The sequence below is a fragment of the Corvus brachyrhynchos genome, unplaced genomic scaffold (genome assembly GCF_000691975.1).
Source record: "Corvus brachyrhynchos isolate BGI_N302 unplaced genomic scaffold, ASM69197v1 scaffold209, whole genome shotgun sequence".
NCBI lineage: Eukaryota > Metazoa > Chordata > Aves > Passeriformes > Corvidae > Corvus > Corvus brachyrhynchos.
Genome location: NW_008246056.1, coordinates 1,319,644 through 1,327,873, shown reverse-complemented (window position 1 = coordinate 1,327,873; position 8,230 = coordinate 1,319,644). Strand labels below are relative to the sequence as shown.

Below are 8,230 nucleotides of genomic sequence, written 5' to 3'. Positions count from 1 at the left end.
AAAGAGAGCGGGCCAGGTCAGTCCAGAATGCAAACAATGATGTCACCATTGTAAAAGAAATGAAAAGCTCTGTGGGAATCCAGGAGACGAACCCCAAATTAAGGATCTTTTGGCTAAATACAAGCACTAAGGAAAGTTTGCGAAGATCAGAATAGTGTTGCGTGCCAGTGTGGCATTTGATGTCCAAGATAAAAAGGGGACTTATTTCAGGAGTAAGACTGTTTTAGCAAGAGAAAGAAATCGTGGTGTCTGTGTTGGAATGCATAAGAACACATGTTTCCGATGTGGTTTTCTCATATGCTAAATGAACAGGACATCTGGTTGTGTTTTAAAAAATTAAATTGACTGACACTAAATCAGTGCTTTACAAAGCAAAAGGTAGTAAACCAAGAACATCTAATAAGGTACCAATGAAATATTTGGCAGGACTTCAGAGTACTGGAAACTCACACAACCAAAAGGAGCTGAAATATTGTGATATATATGAGGCCTCAACTTCTCATTTATCTGTGCTATTTCTTACTGCACTTCACAGTAACATGTTGCATTCCCACTGGTATAGACTTCTATATGTTAGTGCCAAAACTCCAGATGTTTTCTAGGTGAATCTCTGGAGACTATTTTATTGTGTTTCATTTCTCCTTATTTACAACTCACTTGTCTTGAACTCCAGCCATTGGTAATAAAAATCCATAGAGCCTGCAACTGAGCCAAGTGGACACCATTGTCCTGTTTTTTTCAAGTTGGGATGGATTGATCCAAGCCTTGAACAGAATCCAAACCACTGGAGTTTTCCAAAACTTCATCTCTCTTCTGTTTATTTTTTAACCCTTTGTGCACCAGGGAATAAAGAGACAACTGCTTTGTCTTTCCTTTTCCCCCTCCACTCTGTCCTGAAAGGTTCAACCCCTCTTCACCACAACAGCATTTCTGCAGTTGCTGTCCTTTAGCCCTTCTGCAAAGACCGACTCCTGTCCATCAGAGCCCTGACCTGACCAGTGCTTCAGGGTTCTGTATCCCTCTTCTAGGCTACCTTCACCCTTGATCTGCCAGCTTCCTCTGCTTCCCTCTGGAGTCAAAGGAAAAGCAATGTGGAGGCGCAGTCTTGCCTCATCCCTGAGTCACTTTGTTCATCTTAGCGTCTTCTCTTTCTGTCTTGCAGGCACTGCACAGTGCTCCAGCTGGGCACTTCCAAACCCGAGCTCCTCTTTGCCTTCCAAGTTTGTTTCTTTTAAGCTTTTATTAATGAATTAAGATAGAATGAAGCCTGCTGTCCCCTCCCCTCCTCAGTTTGCTGTCTGTTTAGGTTGTAAATACCTTCAGGTTCTCTGGTACATCAGAGAGATTGAGGTGCCCATCTTACACTGAAATCAGTCTGTGGTTACTGGGGAATTCTGGTCTCTGCATGCTGACAAAACCCTGCTTAATGACATAGAAATAATTAGCGACTTTGCTGTAGTGGGACTTCAGTTAATTTTAAAGAGCTGAGAAGTTTCCTTTCAGAGTTGCTGCAATCAGCGATTACATTTTATAACCCATCACAGGCACATTTGATCAACCACACAGATGTTTTATGTGAACTTCCCCACCCACCAGATGTGTATAAACATAAATCACTCCACAGCATAACCTGATCATGTTTTCTTACTGGTTCTGGACTTGATTGATCCTCCAGGGGAAAGTGGTGCTGCTCAGGGAACTCCAAACTGTGAGCGAGACCTGCTCGGATCTCGCAAGCGCTGCTCTGCTGTCTTTTCCTGTCTGGGAGAAGGATGAATGAAAGGAAGTTGTTGCAGCTCTGAAAAGGGGTTTGCTCTCTCCCTGCATGCCCAGGTAGATGTGGCTGGCTCTGAGTGCAGCCTCTTGCCTGGCCTGTGTTCCTGTGCTGGCTTCCAGGGGCTGTGCAGTGCTTGAGGACTAGAGCTGCAATGCAGTAACTGGTAACTCCCGCTCCCTGCAAGGCTGGAGGGAATTTTTCCTGCTCTAGTAAGCAGCTGGAGTGGTAAGTGCCAGCCTCCCAGGTTTTTGAACAATTCCTATTTTTCTCTGATTTCTTGTAGCTGAAATACACTTAGGCAAGGCAGGTAATATCCTTTATGCTTTGTGCTATTGCTTGTGAATTATGTATTTATTTTTAAAATAGTACAAGTTATCTATATGCTGTAAAGTTTATAATTTTTGGATCAGTAGATATGATTGTGTTGGTCAGCATCCTAATTACCTGAAGAGCTGAATATTTACTGTTAATCAGTAAATATTTCAAAATGAAGCAATTCTGCATGGACCAAACCCAAAATGCCAGACAGGTACGCTCTCACAGTGGATCCAGGAGTGACACCTAACGATTTCCAAACTCGAGTTACCAAATTGCATAACAAAGGAAGGTGCTGTTGGCATTAGTTTTAGTTTTATATGTTGAAACAGAGGTTCTGAAGGACAAAATCATTTCCTTTACAGTGCCACTATACTGCTACCAGTTGATCTTCAGTCCTATATCCCAGGTAGTGTCATAAAAACCTTGGATGCAATTTGTCCTGAACTTCAGAGGAAACTACCTTCAAATTCCATGCCTCAAGCTCATCTCTAGAAATATTTAATGAGCAAAGTGTTAATTCAAATTGCATGGAAATAATTAACAGAGAGAGCATCAAAGCACAGTCTCTTCTTAAGTTAGTGGTATTATACAGAACTTAAAGCTCTAGAAAAGCAGAGAAAGCACTGTGCTGATCAACCATCTTCACTGGGGAGAAATGAATACAAGGCAGGCATTCAGAAATAGGAATGATGGCTGCTATTTACTTTTATTTTGCTTTCGTTTGGAAGCGAGTTCTGTGTTTGTTTCTCCCAGCTTTATGTGTGATCAGTGAGGCTTCAGCCTGGATTGGAGCCACAGGGGTCGCAGATTGCTCATCCGTGGATCTTGTCATGGTGTCCTTTGGGTGCATTACATAAAGGTCACTGTTTTGGTTACTTCCCCATCTTTCTCCATTTTTAACTTATTTTCTCTCTACAGATGCTCTACTGAGGACCAGCTAAAGAAACAAAAACATTTTTAAATCTTCAATGTAAAGCTGGGTACACAGAGAGTACTCAACATTTATGCAGTATCTGTCCTTAAAGTGTCAATATTTGCCAAGCAATTCTATTTATTGGCATCTCAGCCCTCTGAATTCTACTGAAAGGACTCAAAGGCTTTCAGTGATTTCAGTGTGGTTTTGATTGTGTCATTATTCTCCTGCAGTGAGAAGGGAAAAAACAAATCACTGTGGTATCTAAAATACTGTGTGCATCTTTTTGCAAATGCAGTAATCTTGCAGTTGCCTGTTTTTTCCAATGTGATGCTGCCTCAGTCAATTCTTTGTGCCAGAGAGGGAATGCTGTGATAGGTTCCCAAATTCCAATCATCGGTCCCCTCTGCCCTCCCTGTCCCTGAAAAATGCAGAGTTTGAGAGAGTTTTTTAAACATTCCTTAGAATGAAAAGAATGACTCTCAACTCTCAAGAAAAAGCGCGTATATTTCTCTCATCATAATTCTCAACAGTACTTGAATTTTTAGTATGAAATAGTTGCAATAAATTGTATAAGATCAATCTTGTGAAGTAATAACATTTCAGGAGAGGGAAGGATTTTAATTTAAAATGACAGACTTGAAGATCCTTGCCTGGACACAAAGAGAGGATAACTCCTGATAAGTCATTCCAGAAAAAAAAAAGCAGAGAGACTGAATTAATTGAATAAGTTATGAGTGTTAAATTATTAATTCAGCTCTGAGTCAGCTTTGAACTACTTATTAGCAATTAATTGATACAGATATTTTATAAAATGTACAAGTCATTTTAATAAATACTTCTGAGCACTTTTTTTTACTGGATGTTAAACCATGGGCATGTGAAAATGTATGCTCAGTCTTAATCTGCATCACTATAATGTATGGGATAATCAGATCAACACCACTCCTTGGAAAAGGGAGACTCAGTAGGAAAAGAACAAAGCTGGAGAGGTACTTCCTGTACTGGTTTCTGGAGAGCACCAACAACCACCTCTTCCAGCACACAAGAAATTGGGTCTTCTTGTGTGGTTTTGGTTGTGACCATCCACCAAAGCAGAATTCTGGCTGTTCAGCCATCTGGGATCCATGCTGGGAATTAAGCAGAAGGAGATTGCTGTAAATATTAAACAAGAAGAGGTTGCTGTAATGGGAGGAGCAGCTTTTCATGTGCAGTGTGGGGAAAACCAGCAGAGGAGGACACTGACCCTCCACAGCAAACCTGTCCCATCCTTTCTGGCTCCAAAAAGCCACATGAAGGGAAAGACTTGAAGAGCAGCAAATTTTTGCAGCCTGATCTTTTGCACTGACTGTCAGGGTCCTTTCAGATCTCTCATATTTACAGGACAGTGTAATCTGTGATTTAAACTTTATTTCATGAGCTCATTATTGAACAAAGATGACAAACAAGGGCTCAATCACATTTTTGGTGACTCATCTGTCACATTAATTCCCTTAACCACCATCCAAGTTGTAAGATTTGCTATCTTATAACCCCTGGCTCTTAATATCATGCACCTATGAATGAAAAAAGAATTAGTTCCCTATTCAGTGGTGAGAGTGCTCATCCTTCCTGCTCTGTCACAGTGTCAGCATCCCCTGTATCCCACCAGGAAACACAAAAGCCTCAGCAGTCCAGCTGCTATTGGATCTGCTCCAAAAACTTTTGGGGTAAGCTGAAGTTTTACACCTCCCAGCTTGGGAGGTTTGGACTTTGCCATTTCCAGAAGTCAATGGATTCTGAGGAAAATGCCAGACAAAAGGTAACAGCTCCAATTTTCTGGTGATGGTGACTGCAGAGTGGCCCTTCCTGACAAGCTGTGCCCTGGCTTTGATGGGATGGTGCTGCTTCCAGCTTACGTCAGACTTTAGCATGAGCTGGGTTAGCCAAAACCTGAGCAGGAGCTGAGTGAACTGTCCTGCCTGACCCTCACATCCTTCTCCAGGGCAGCTGCTCCTCGGCACAAGAGCCTGTTGGGGGATTTTCCAGTGTTCTGCAGGTGTTCCAGGTCAGTGCTCAGGGGAAGAGGTGTCCGGCCACCCATGATATCTTCTGGAAATCCCATTCTTTTCTCCAATATGCTTTTGAGCTTGTTCTCACTCCAGCAGAGCAGCAACATCGCTTATGCTCTTTGAAGACAAAGAATGTACTTATTCTGATCTTTACCACATGCTCCTTTTATTTTCACCACCAAATTTAAAGTCTGATTCATCCTTGAGGAAAAATATTTTCCTGTTCTGTCAAGTTCTCTCCCTAACCTTTCTATTCTGAGCAGTTTTCACAGGGTTAGTATTAATACTTGCACACCAAGTGAAGAGTATGTCTCTAAGCCATGAAAAGTATCTAATAATTTTTTTTTTTTTAATGTTGAGTAAGACTCTAGTTGAAATTGTACTTTGTCATCCATAAAAATGCACCAAGATGGTCGTTGAAACACTCATGCCCTTGTGCCCAGGCACATGGACTCACTGGAGACAGATGCATCTGTTTGAAAGCTGCCTCTGATTTTCTGGGTGAGACTTGCACTTTGATAATACTTTTGTGTACTGTTACTTCCTTTACAGCAAAGTGCAAAGATATTGCTGTCTTTTTAGAGCTGAGGATTTGTGGACACAGGGACACGAGAATTCCTCAGGAACTGATGTTCCTGAGAGTCGGGAACCCATATCCTGCTGACCTCCAGTAAAGTTTACTGAGTTCTGAAAGCGGATTCTTGCTTAGGTGAATATCACCTTGTTAATATTGCCAAAACAGCTTCATTCAAATCATCATCAAACCTGTTGGTGGGCAGGGGAGCACTAAAACTTGCCCCCAACATTTTGGGTTATACTGAGAACTTGATTTGCACCTGGAAAGAGGAATGAACCAGGCAGCACTGAAACACAGACTTGCAGAGAGACATATGACTTCTCCTCATGCAGATTTATTTCATGCACGCTATTTCTCTTCATCCCCGCTCCAGTGACTGCACTGCAGCCTCTCTGAAAATTTTTGCAACCTTTGATGGCCAAATAAGCCTGATGTTTCAGTGGTACAGATCTGTACCTTCCATGCTATTTGATGTAACCTGAGAGGCCCAATAAATATTTTCTGTGGAGAAGTTACTAGAAGTAATACAAGATACAAAGCAGGAGCAGAGTTTAGTGGATGAGGACTTCAGGTGAGCCAGGAGATGTGATTTAATCCCGACAGAGATCATTCTTTGGGGAAGCTACATTAGTTTCTGTGTCTAAGTTGCCCATCTGCCTTTGCTTCATGTGCTAGGGTAGGAAAAAATTCTGTCACAAATCTCATATTGTGGATTTCAAAACTGCCTGGTGCGATCTCGGTGGGGCTTCTAGGGATAAATGTAACAGAAATAATAACAGCAATGGTTATCTTCAGAGCAATAAGGCACTGAAAACCTCTCATCTTTTAAAACCTGCTTGCTGTGGTGTAACCAAGCACAACACAAACACTGTAACAGCTTTCTACAATGCTATAATGAGTATTTTTATTCCATCAGAGAAATAACTAATAAAATATAAGCAGTTACACCAGATGGAATAATATGTCTTAGGAGAGGGCAGTTCAATTAACTCACTACACATCTCAGGAAACCGTTGTGGGAATCAGGTAGGAAAGGGAGGTAGGGATGTACTTGGATAATGCCAGGTGTCTCGTTCTGTTCTGAAAAGTGTGAGTTCTTGCCCTGTGTTTGTATCTACAGGAGAGCACAGAAGTTCCCACTCCTCTCAGGAGAAGGTTGTCTTTGTGAATGTTTGTTTGTGAATGGTAGTTTGGAATTTCCGGTCAAAAGTTTTGGTCAGGATAATAATGTCTTCACTTCATGGGGTGCTCATAGAAGTAGCAGCAGCAATGACAACATTTTCTCAACACTTTGGTAATTCCTTGACTGGCTTGAGTAAAGGCAAGGCAGAGTCATGGCACAATCTACAGCTTTCCCATTTTATTTACTTGTATATGTTCATATTTCAGTGACTGCTTTATGTAATGGCTTTATCTGCATATCATTTTTTAACATGAGTTATTGGCTTTTTTTATTATTTGAATGGCTTCAGTTTGAAAGAGAATTGGGGTTAGGTTAGATATTAGGAAGGAATTCTTCCCTGTGAGGGTAGGGAGGCTCTGGCACAGGTTGCCCAGAGAAGCTGTGGCTGCCCCATCCCTGGAAGTGTGCAAGGACAGGTTGGATGGGGCTCTGAGCAAGTTGGGATAGTGGAAGGTGTTCCTGCCCATGGCAGGGGGTTGGAATGAGACGATCTTTAAGGTCCCTTCCAACCCATTTATGATTCTATGTATGTTTGTGCACACACTTCCTGCCAATCTGACAACTGAAAATGTAATTTTCACACCCTGAAAATAGTGTTTTGAGCCTGAATTCTGGCATTACAGTTTCAGATCTGTAACTGTTGTTCTCATTTTTGAATGCCCGTGGTCAGCTGAAAGCAAAACAGATCAGGCAGTGCGTGGTGAAAAATACAGAAGGTCAAAAAAGAGTGTGAGTAGTAGAAAATGCTCATGCAATGAGCTGTGTACCTGAGCAGTGTTGTTAATGATCCTCCTGGCCCATGATTGTTGTCTTCTCCAGCCTGGCATGCTGCATTCATCCTGGGGCTGGCTCTTTGTAACTGCCTGAAACTGAACTGGAATAAAAGTGAATCAAATCTTGCAGCTTTTTTTTTTTTTTTTTTCCTCCCGAGAGGTGCTCCTAGGACTGCAAATCCCAAATCTTCACCTGCCCAAAGTGTGTCTGCTGTGGACGGTGGCTCAGAATGGCTCTGCCTTGCATTAATTGTGCTGACTGCAGTTCTCACACACTCCTCCTGGGCTGATTTTGGCACACAGTGGGCTCAGGTAGCACTCCAGGAGTAGCCATAGCAACGTGGTGCTCGACAGCACCTGCACATCCACCCGGAGAGAAGGAGAAATACGGAGACTGCATTTTAAACGTGTTCTCAAAGCTGCTGCTGCTTCCACTTGTACACTGGACCCTGAAGGTATTCCAGAACTTACCTGATGGGAAATGCCATAGGAATTAGAAAGAATAAAAATAAAGTAGTATGTTCTTTTATTTCCAAATACTTTTTCCCACTCAGGCCTGCCAGGTCCCTCTCCTTTGTGTTCAGTCCTCAGCTTAGCAAAGCACCTGTGCTGAAAGCATTTCATGGGTCTAAATGATG

The 8,230-nt window shown here is 42.1% G+C and overlaps 1 long non-coding RNA gene across 2 annotated transcripts; it reads right to left on the bottom strand.

The window, feature by feature from the left end:
* Positions 1-2,794: 2,794 nt before the first annotated feature.
* LOC108449511 lies at positions 2,795-7,860 on the bottom strand. 2 transcript variants are annotated; one of them, XR_001865674.1, is made up of 4 exons: positions 7,786-7,860; positions 7,587-7,693; positions 4,005-4,138; positions 2,795-3,032 (listed from the first exon to the last, which is right to left on the bottom strand). It is a non-coding gene; the product is annotated as an uncharacterized LOC108449511 (long non-coding RNA). The 2 variants fall into 2 exon arrangements; XR_001865673.1 differs by having other exon boundaries at positions 2,795-4,138.
* Positions 7,861-8,230: the final 370 nt, after the last annotated feature.